This window comes from Phyllobates terribilis, unplaced genomic scaffold (assembly GCF_046119375.1).
Source record: "Phyllobates terribilis strain yellow unplaced genomic scaffold, ASM4611937v1 Scaffold_305__1_contigs__length_2280687, whole genome shotgun sequence".
NCBI lineage: Eukaryota > Metazoa > Chordata > Amphibia > Anura > Dendrobatidae > Phyllobates > Phyllobates terribilis.
Window position 1 is genome coordinate 1,366,304 of NW_027363065.1, and position 12,094 is coordinate 1,378,397.

A 12,094-nucleotide genomic window follows, 5' to 3' on the forward strand; every position below is an offset into this window, starting at 1 on the left:
GTAGTAAAACATAAAGTGTAAATATTTGATATCAGAATAAACATACTGATTGATAGAGCAGAGTGAGGCTTTTTAATGAAGATCTGGTTCTACATGCGGAGACGAGGCGCCCATACTGATCCTCTGCGCCTCTGGTTATATAACGAGGCATACAGAATCTCTTCTCAAGAGGTTTATGGAGATATTGACCCAAAATGACTAAGGCCGGAATCTTACACAGATAGTTGGTGACTAGAACGTTCATTTTCACGGGAAGCTTTAGGGTCACATTTACATATAAAGAACCAGGATAATAACTGTTTATAGTAAAAAGCAGTTTATTAAGAATAAAACAAAAACAAGCAAACAATGAACAACTATTTACAAAAGCCGGGGAAGCTTGAAGTGTCCTTGGTGGTCCCTGGATGGACTTTGGTGGGGAATATTCCCAGCGTGTGTGGAGTATCCTGAGATGTCAAACACAGTTCTGTTGGGGGAAAATTGACAGAAGGGGATTCATATCCAGGGGCCGTGGGGGAGGGGTAAATGTGGTCGTAGATTAGAGGAGTATTAATAAGGCGGATTGGAAGAAGATGGAAATGGGGGATAAAAATAAGATGGTGATGGGTAGTTATACAAGGTTATGGTTGGGTAGTTGGGATGACGCACAAGTGGGTGTATACTGGGAGGGGGATCAACGCATCTGGATATGATGTGGGAAGGTTCCATAGAATCATTGGGAAAGAAAATTCGGAATCTGGAGCAGAAAAGTTGGCCGGAGCAGTTGCTTCTGTTTCTGATCTGATGGGATCTATGTGGTTTGGAAGAGAATGAGGATGGGAACCTATAGATCTGTAGTGATATCCATGAACGATGTAGGGGGCCAGGTCAGGTGCGTAGATGTCCTGCTTGCTGACCGCCGTGTCCTGGAGCTTCATGGAATCAGGAGGGACCCGACTCACATCCACTGTCCAGAAGTTTCCTTTGGCCTGAGTCTGTTTTGGATCCTTCAGCTCCTGAAATAAAGATGAAATAAAATCAGATAATGGTTCAAATACATTTCTAATTTCAGGAACATAAAGTCACTACTGTATATAGGGGTCATAGAGAATAAGTTATTGTGATAATAACTTTGTAAATGGGAAGGGTGGCTATATGGAAAATGTGGAGGGTTACTACTGAGCGTGTATATACATAGTCATGTAGAAGACGTTCATACAATAGGTTTCCATTTTTTACTCAGAGCCTCAGACTTTTCCCTTCTACATTTTTAATGTAAGTAATGTCTGTATCCATGTCTGTCTTGTGTGAAGGCCTTGAGCGGGGTGTAGGATCGTTCCCTAATTTCTAGGGAAATTTTCTATCAATGTAGAAAAGTCTGGCATCTTTGAGTTTATTTTTAGGGGTCTTTAGGAAGCACTATTTTTCAATTATATTAGGAATGGGAAATAGATTTTCAGAAACTGTTATTAATATGATATAATATCAAATTGTTTAAAAAATATTGTTTTAGAAGGTAACAAAAAAGACACCTAAAATTAAGCAGATGAAATTCATGAGCTAGAAAATTATTACTACGGTTATAAATATTCTGTGAGATGATGAAAAGTCCTGACTCATTAGAGGAGAACTACAGCGCTGTGTGTGATGAGGTTTATGGAGGAGAACCTGGCGTGTACGAAGCGAATTAGATAAAATTACTATGAGCTGAAACGTGTCCAGAAAGTGAGATCTGATCTAAGAGACCATTGTAAAATACAGCAATTTTATTAGATCTTGTATTAGAATCATGAAATGTTTAAGGTTTAAGACAGGACTTGTAGCTAGTTAAGTAGGTGTTACTCCGTGCACCATATTGATGATTTCACCCGATTTCCACCACTTACCATCTCATAAAATGATGCATCTTAAAATGTATAGAAATCTCCCCTCATACATGAAAACCAGCAACGTCCATTAGAAGAGAGTCACCCCAGTAAATGACCACGCTGAGTCCTCACCCTTCTGAAGCAGTCGTTCGAGGACAGGTTGTGTCATGGAGTCTTTCCATCCTTAGTATTCTCCATTGAAGATGGGGAAGAAGTCGCTGATCTTTTCTAAAATCTAAAAGCAAAGAAAAAACCTCAGTCCTACAAATTTCTTAATAACAGTGAACCTTTCTATCCTAAATTGAGAATGCTTTTCTATAGAGCATTTCTTAGAACTGAAGTTTTGTATTGAGGGTAAAGAACCAGCAAGAAGTTTAGAAATCTTCGAACCTGGATGTTTTCTGCTGTTATAACATTTAACAGTTTATTCACACAATGCAGGAAAATCTTAGTATTTTTTCATGTGTGTGATTGAGCAGAAGAAATAATTTGTCCACTCTGTGTGAGAACAGCCTTAAATGATTTCTTGTTATCCTCTACTTGTCCTTTATAACATCGTTCTCTTACCTGCGACAGCTTCAGCTTCTTGTCTGGGACACATTGTATCACCAGCGCAATCATGGCCAGGTAAGAGTATGGAGGTTTGGGGTATCGCTGGTAATTCTTTTTCCTGGAGGACTTCTTCTCTTGACCTGATGTCATGTTTGGGTCACACTGGACCATCGTCTTCTCCTACACCACCACCCATGTTGGAGTCCATCTGCAGTATCTTCTCAATGCTGAACAGGATCGGTGATGGCATATTGAAGGTTTCCTGGGGTTGGATACTAAAGTTGAGGTTTGAGTTGTTGTCTTCACAGATGCCAATATTAGATCAGATGTGAAAAGGGCTTGTTAAGTGCTGATCCCTCCACCTCAGGCTTTGTTATGTTAATACCACCAAAACAAGATGGAGCCCATTGCTGGTAACATCTCAACTGCTATAGAAAGACCTAGATCCATAAAGACAATAGCAGTATGAATACACAAAGTTTCAGTCCTTGGGTGTGATCCATCATTAAGATATGTTTTGTCATGTATATATTGTGCATACACTCAGTGTATACCCTGCCGCCCCTTATGTATATAAACGCCCATAGTGATGGCAGCTTGTGCCCTTGTCTGAAGAGTTGCATTTTCAAAAGACCAAATTAATAATCATTTATTGATTTCCCTTGTGATTCCATCTACAATATTATGAAGGTGCAATAGATTTTAGTGGGTACCACCGTGGGGCAGTTTAGATACAGACGTGTTACGTCCGTCATCCACGGGCTGACATATGGTGTTAGATGAAAATTATGAGCTTACATATAAATACTAAGAATATAGACAGGGTCGGACTGGGGTGTCTGGGGCCCACAGGGAGAACTGACTCTAGGGGCCCACCTACAGCCATATGCAAATATCTGTTATCCGCTATCCCTGTTATAGCATAGCATTGACTGGCGGCTCCTGCACATATACTGTGCGACACTAACTGGGATGTAGAATTACGGTAGTTTGCAGTAAAGGGCTTCTTTGGTTAAAATAAGTTATCACCGATCCATGGGCTCTACAGGATAGGTGATAACTTATTGATCGTTTGGGTCCGAACATTGGAAAACGCACCTATCAGAAGAATGGGGAAGTTTCATCCCTGACAGGACACTTATCCCCATTTTAAAATGCAGCGACAGGTGGGACGTCTGACCGCAGCTCCATTCATTCTCTTGGGGGCTTCCAAAAAAGAGCAGCGCTTACAGCCACTGAGGGAATGATTGGATCAGTGGTCGAGTCGCACATGAGCTCCAGTCTAATGGGGAGAAAAGCTCCACATTCTGCCGATTGTGTCCCAGCAGTCAGACCCCCACCAATCAATATTATTACTGATCCTGTGCAGAGGTGATTACTTGTTTTCACCGGAGAACCCCTGTAAGTGCATCTCTGCCGCTCTGGTCCAAGTATTTAATCTCTAAAGCCACGGCCCCACTATCAGTATTTGGTCAGTATTTTTTTTTTCAGGAGTGGGAGACAAAACCAGGTGAGGAACAATCAGAGAAAAGGTAGAATAGGAACAAGTGCAACAATTCTGCAGTTATCACCCACTACTTGTTTTGGCAGCGACTCCTGAGAAAAAATACTGACCAAATACTAATGGTGGGGCTGTGGCCTAATGGAAAAAAATCTTTTCCTAGTTAATATCAGCAAGAACAAAATGACCGCCATACACAACACAGTTCACTATATCAACACCAATAATATCACATACAAAAGGGACAAATATCGCCACACCATGACTAGATCATATATTACCACCACAAAGTGACCGAATAATACCACATACAAGGAATAAATATGGCCACACCATGACCAGACCACATATTACCACCCCAAAGTGACCAAATACTACAATACTGATCATGAATACAAACCACAATACTAACAACACTGTTATTGCCACCAGCGACATTATACACAGGAGCTCTCTATATAGTGTTAGTGTACAGGTAACACAGTGATCACCAGTGATATTATACACAGGAGCTCTGTATATAGTGTTCGTGTACAGGTAATAAATACAGTGATCACCAGTGACATTATAAACAGCAGCTCTGTATATAGTGTACAGGTAATACAGTGATCACCAGTGACATACACAGGAGCTCTGTATATACTATATAGACACATGATCAGAATTGTTGGTACCCCTCGTTTAATGAAAGAAAAACCCACAATGGTCACAGAAATAGCTTGAATCTGACAAAAGTAATAATAAATTTAAAAATCTATGAAAATGAAGAAATGAAAGTCAGACATTGCTTTTCTGCTTCCACAGAATTTAAAAAAAAAATAAACTCATGAAATAGGCCTGGAAAGAAATTATGGTACCCCTGAAAATAATGTGACAAAAGGGACATGTTAAATCAAGTTGTGCCCACTAATTAGCATCATAGGTGTCTACAATCTTGTAATCAGTCAGTGGGCCTGTATATAGGGCTACAGATACTCACTGTGAGGTTTGGTGACATGGTGTGTACCACACTTAACATGGACCAGAGGAAGCAAAGGAAAGAGTTGTCTCGGGAGATTAGAAAGAAAGTTATAGAAAAGCATGTTAAAGGTAAAGGTTATAAGACCATCTCCAAGCAGCTTTATGTTCCTTTGACTACAGTGTCACATATTATTCAGAAATTTAAGATCTATAGGACTGTAGCCAACCTCCCTGGACGTGGCCACAGGAGGAAAATTTATGACAAATCAAAGAGACGGATAATATGAATGGTAACAGAAGAGTCCAGGAAAACTTCTAAAGAGATTAAAGGTGAACTTCAAGCTCAAGGAACATCAGTGTCAGATCATACTATCCATCGTTGTTTGATACAAAGTGGAATTCATGGGAGACGACCAAGGAGAACACCATTGTTGAAAAAAAAAATAATAAAAAAGCCAGACTAGAACTTGGCAAACTACATGTTGACAAGCCACAAAGCTTCTGGGAGAATGTCCTATGGACAGATGAGACAAAAATGGAAGTTTTTGGCAAGGCACATCAGCTCTATGTTCACAGACGGAAAAATGAAGCATATCAAGAAAAGAACACTGTCCCTACTCTGAAACATGGGGGAGGCTGTTATGTTCTGGGGCTGCTCTGCTGCATCTGGCACAAGGTGTCTTGAATCTCTGCAGGGTACAATGAAATCTCAAGACTATCAAGGAATTCTAGAGAGAAATGTGCTGCCCAGTGTCAGAAAGCTTGGTCTCAGTCGCAGGTCATGGGTCTTGCAACAGGATAGTGACCCAAGAATGGCTAAGAGGAAAACATTGGACTGTTCTGAAGTGGCCTTCTATGAGCCCTGACCTAAATCCTATTGAGCATCTTTGGAAAGAGCTGAAACATGGAAAAGGCAACCTTCAAACACGAGACAACTGTAGCAGTTTGCTCATGAGGAGTAGGCCAAAATACCTATTGAGAGGTACAGAAGTCTCATTGACAGTTACAGAAATCGTTTGATTACAGTGATTGCCTCAAAAAGTTGTTCAACAAAATATTAAGTTAAGAAGAAGAGAACCATCATTTCTGTCCAGGCCGATTTCATGAGGTTAATTTTTTTTAAAATTCTGTGGAAGCAGAAAAGCAATGTCTGACTTTCATTTGTTCATTTTCAAAAGTTTGTAATTTATCAGATTCAAGTTATTTCTGTGACCATTGTGGGTTTTTCTTTCATGAAACGAGGGGTACCAACAATTTTGACCACGTGTGTAGTGTAAGTGTACATGTAACACACTGACTCAACAGTGACATCTCTAGGTGAAGTCCTTCATCTTCATCTGGCACAGACGGCCATCACTTCTTCCAGCCAGGAATCGTCTCTGCAGAAAATAACACACAGTTATCAATAACTGATCTCTTCTAGAGCACATTCCCACTCCCCCGACTTCTACACTATACCAGTTGAAGAAAAAAAGCAACATAGTGCCATCCTGCAAAGTAACAGGACCCCTCTTTTGTCCCATCCCATGGAAAACAATTTCCTAAAAAGTAAATTATATTACTGAAGTAATAATGTAATAATAATAATAATAGGAAACTAAAGTAATAATGTTCCCCACTGGCCACCATAAACTAATAAAGTATGTTCTTCAATCTGTCCCCCAAACAGTAATTAAGTCCCTTGTCCAGCCAGGCACCCCCATATGTCCCTTCTGGCCCCCATATGTCCAGGGTGGCCTCTCCATATATTTATCCTAGCCCACATGTATCGAGCCTGCCCCCCCCCATATATCCATCCTAGCCCTCCATGTTTCCAGCCTGCCCCTCCATGTATCCATCCTGGACTCCATGTATCCATCCTGACACCCACCTGCATATATCCCTTCTGGCCCCCATTTGTCCAGTGTGACCCCTCCATATATTTATCCTAGCACACGTGTATCGAGCCTGCCCCCTCCCATATACCCATCCTAGCCCCCCATGTGGCCAGCCTGCCCCCCCCACATATTCATCCTTGCCTCCATGTTTCCAGCCTGCCTCCCCATATATCCATCCTGGCCTCAATGTGTCCAGCCTGCCTCCTCATATATCCATCCTGACACCCCCCATGTATCCAGCGTGCCCCTCCATATATTTATGTTAGCTCACGTGTATCGAGCCTGCCCCTCCACATATCCATCCTAGCCCCCCATGTGTCCAGCCTATCCCCCCCCATATATCCATCCTGGCCTCCATGTGTTCAGCCTGCCCCCCCTCCATAGATCCATCCTGGCCTCCATGTGTTCAGCCTGCCCCCCCATAGATCCATCCTGGCCTCCATGAGTCCAGCCTGCCCCCCCCATGTATCCATCCTGGCCTCCCATGTGTCCAGCCTGCCCCCCCATATATCCATCCTGGCCTCCCATGTGTCCAGCCTGCCCCCCCATATATCCGTCCTGGCCTCCCATGTGTCCAGCATGCCCCCCCATATATCCAGCCTGCCCCCATATATCCATCCTGGCCGCCATGAGTCCAGCCTGCCCCCCCCCATATATCCATCCTGCCCACCCCCCCTTTGCCTGGGTCCAGCCAGGGTCCCCCCTTGTGTGTCCAACCAGGGTCCCCCCTTGTGTGTCCAGGCAAGGTTCCCCCACCTTGTGTGTCCAGGCAAGGTTCCCCCCCTTGTGTGTCCAGGCAAGGTGGGCTTCCCCCCTTGTGTGTCCAGGCAGGGTTCCCCCTTGTGTGTCCAGGCAGGCTTCCCCCCTTAATATAGCAGAACAGTGCACAACGTACATAACAAAAATATGTTAAAATACCTTCATATTCAATGGACAAAGAAGTCCACACGTGAGGCGCCCACCAAAAATATATAGTATAGACACTAGTGGTCCTGATCAACAGATCTCTAATGTATATGTCCAAGTAGTGTATCATTGGTGGTCAGCTAGTGCTGCCCAACTGTATAGCAAGATACCCATGTCAGTGACCATATAATATAAAAGTAAAGTCTACCTGGACAGAGGGCTGACAACGAAAGTGCTCACATGTGGACCACGCGTCCACCCCGACGCGCGTTTCGGCGTTACCTTCTTCATGTGAGCACTTTCGTGAGCACATGTGAGCACATGTGAGCACTTTCGTTGTCAGCCCTCTGTCCAGGTAGACTTTACTTTTACATTATATGGTCACTGACATGGGTATCTTGCTATACAGTTGGGCAGCACTAGCTGACCACCAATGATACACTACTTGGACATATACATTAGAGATCTGTTGATCAGGACCACTAGTGTCTATACTATATATTTTTGGTGGGCGCCTCACGTGTGGACTTCTTTGTCCATTGAATATGATGGTATTTTAAGATATTTTTGTTATGTACGTTGTGCACTGTTCTGCTATATTATGTGATGTATTCTTTTTAAATCATATATTTAATAAAAGCTATATTTTATGATCAACTACCTGCTGTGTAGCTTTGATCGCATTTTTTCCTTCGCGGTATATGTATCATTAGCGATTTGCCTACAGTAAATGTCATTAGGTGCTAGCCATGGAGCTCTAACTATTAGTTAATATGCACCTGCTGAGAAACTTTGATTATAAGGCTTCCCCCCTTGTGTGTCCGTCCAGCTGGGCATCCCCCCTTGTGTGTCCGTCCAGCTGGGCTTCCCCCCCTTGTGTGTCCGTCCAGCTGGGCTTCCCCCCCCCCTTGTGTGTCCGTCCAGCTGGGCTTCCCCCCCCCCCTTGTGTGTCCGTCCAGCTGGGCTTCCCCCCCCCCCTTGTGTGTCCGTCCAGCTGGGCTTCCCCCCCCTTGTGTGTCCGTCCAGCTGGGCTTCCCCCCCCTTGTGTGTCCGTCCAGCTGGGCTTCCCCCCTTGTGTGTCTGTCCAGCTGGGCTTCCCCCCCTTGTGTGTCCAGCCAGGGGCCCAGACCATTACATACACACACACACACACACACCTCTTACCTTCCTGCGCTCCCGTGCGGTGTCCTCCTTCTCCTGAGCTGCGCGCCTCCTTCACAGCAGGCGCATGACGATGACGTCATACGCCGGCCGGCGAAGGGAGACGCGCCGCTTCAGCTGCTTCACTGGGACGTGCGCCGCGGTGGTTCAGGTAATGAACGCCGCGTGCGTGCGTCCCCGCATACACTGTGCCTGCGCTTTTAAAGGGCCTGTGCCCCTTAAAACCGCAGGATTTTTTTTTTTTGCTCTTTTCTCCCCCTCTCCTCTGCAGCAAGGGGCGGGGCCCACCGGGAAAATTCCCGGTATCCCGCCAGCCCAGTCCGACCCTGAATATAGATGTCTCTTTATCCATATGGGAGGAGCTCTGGTGGTTTATGATGTCTTCCTTTTCCGTATTCCGTAGTTCATTGTTCACTCATCAGTAGACATCTGTATTATTTAGCGGCCCCACTTTTTCATACTGCAGTGGAATATACTCATTGACCATGTGAATGGTTACCCCGAACCTGGGATGTCAAACTCAAATACACAGAGGCCAAAATTAGCAGCTTGGACAAAGTCGTGGCCAACCTTGATATTTATTAAAAAAATGCCTAAAATTATTGAGGACATTTCTCCTTATCAAATATAACGATGATTTTTTTCATATGGAAACAAACTTAGAGGGGTTGTCCCACGAACAAAGAACATTTTAATTAATAGATCTTATATTATATTACTCCAATATTTTATTTTATGTAAGATCAGTAAAAAGCATATGGCCCAATAGGTCTAATTTAAATATGTAATAAAACATTGGATAATGCATTATGATGCCAACAATAGTGAACCCAAACACACTGATACACCCACCGTGAATTCCTCCACACGCACGGTATGATAACCCTACTGTACCGCCCCTTCATAAATCCACCCAACAAAAAATAATGGACCCCTTCACAGTATGGGTCTCCAACTGTAATCCCCACATAGTCCTCCATACAGTATAATGGGCCCCACACAGTCCTCCAAACAGAATGGGCATCACATAGTGCTCCATACAGAATAATGGGCCCGCATTGTGCTCCATACAGAATAAGGGTCCTACATGGGGCTCCATACAGTATAAGGGGCCTACATTAAAAAAAGAAATACTCACCTCTGCCCGTTCCCTCTCTGCTCTGGTTTCTTCATGGTGTCTTCAGATCCTCTGCACATCTCGGTACAGCGGGCGCTTTGTAACAATGTCATCGCACCCGCTGCACTGAGACATCAGACGCAAAGGGGGAGTCAGGGGAGAGGGAGTTTCAGCTGATTCCTGACTCTCCGTCCTGCATCATTTCTTTCACAGGCATCTAAGATGCCGATACAGTTGAAAGTGCAATGCCGGGTGAGGAACCCACCCAGAATAGCGGGCCAAATATACTCAGGGGACCCACCCAGCATCGCGGGAAAAATATACTCACCCTGTAAGCCCTAAATTATGCAGTGGAGCTTTTGTTTTGGCTAATGTCAGTTGGAGGGTGTTACTAGAGACTGAACTTCCATGCCCCTCTATGGAAGCTTCAATTGTATGAGCTGTATTTGTTATTTTGTCTTGTGGACCCCCCACTTGGAAGAACAAGTTTAGATGTTTGTCTGTCCCTAGTATAAGTTAATAAGCTTCATTGATTCTGATCTCCACGATTTTTGTATGACGCTGTTTTACTATTTAATCTTAATAGCTTTTCCCTCTGTATAAGTAGAGGAGATTGCAGCCCGTTAGTGATTACTGTCATTCATTGTGACACATTTTGATCATTTTTGCCATTGGATTAACCACTGAGAAGTCCCCCAAACACATAAGACAAAGGTCCTCTGCCGAATGATCATTCCTTGTGTGAACGTTTGTTCGTTGGTGATAGAAAACCATCATCTCAGACCACATTGACCGTGTTAGACTGTTTTCAGCCATTGATGCAGCCAGTGGTTATCATCAGGCTAAAAAATATCCAATATCGGAGATCTGTGTTTAGAACGATGATTTGCCGGTCAGACATTGTTTTCATCAATCTTTTTTTTTTTTCACAAAAATACCCGACGATCGATTGTTATAGTGAAAATGTCCATTTTGGCTGCTTTTATCTTATCTGACCAAAACCGGTATAATACGAATGCTGAGGGATCCTAAAGGACCCCATACAATTAGAAGCTTTTGCCGATTGTTTGGTTGACAGTAGTGTTGAGCGAGCATGCTCGACACTGCTCGGTACTGGCCCGAGCATCACGCTACTCGGGATGTTCGGCGAGCACCGAGCATTTCCGGGTTACTCGGGCGGGAGCTCGGGTCTCCACCCTGCATGTTTGGCGCTCTTTACAGAGCCAAGGAACATGCAGGGATTGCCAGCCAGTCACTGTAATGCCGCAGTCATGTTGGTTGTGGGCATTACATTGATTGGCTGGCCGCACAGCGTCACCTCGAGTATTTAAAACTGGGCGCCACCATCTTGGACACAGACGGCTGGGATCAGACAGTGTAGGGACAGCGCTGCTGATTTAGGGAGAGATATATACTGCAAAATAGTTAGTGTAGGGTCTGTAATGGCTGCCAAATCAAACAAACAGTCCTTCTCAGGACTAATATCCATCCCAGATATCAGGCAGGCAGGCTGTATAGGAGACGCAGTGGTTATACCAGCAAACGCTGCATTACAGTCCTGTGTGCTCCTGTTACTGAAATTTCTGGGACTTAGCTCCAGGTCTCGGGGGCCAGGAAAAATCCTTTTTTTTCATCGAAATCCTCTTTTTTTTTCCTCCTTCACACTGTACAAATACCCGTCTTATTAACCTTTTGGTGAAACCCCCCCCCCCCCCCCAACAAAAAAAAAAAAGAAAGTGTGTCTGACAGTTCAGACACAAATATATCTGTTTAAAAAAAAGAGTCTGGTGTATGCCAAAGAAATAGAAGTGTGGTTTTGCAGTTCCATGGTTCAAACCCTCTGTATTATCCGCTTTTGGGCCATTTTTACCTAAAAAATAACAAAAAACAGTTTGAGTGTGTGGCTCACTGTTCAGCCGCAAATATATCTATTTAAAAAAGTCTGGTATACACCAGTAAATTATAACTGTGGTTTTGCAGTTCCACGGTAAAAAAATCTCTATTATCCAGCTTTTGGTATTTTTTCCGTAAAGATAAACAGTAATAGTTTCTCCCTGATTGTTTAAAAGAGTCAAGTGTAGGCCAGAGAAATAGAACTCTGGTTTTCCTCTTCCACGGTTACAATCTACTTTTTGTTAACCTTTTTCCATTGATCGTGCGAGTGTAAGCTATT

At 43.7% G+C, this 12,094-nt stretch overlaps 1 pseudogene; it reads right to left on the minus strand.

Moving 5' to 3' along the window:
- Positions 1-549: 549 nt before the first annotated feature.
- On the minus strand, positions 550-2,549 carry LOC141220982 (forkhead activin signal transducer 3-like; annotated as a pseudogene).
- Between the last annotated feature and the right edge of the window lie 9,545 nt (positions 2,550-12,094).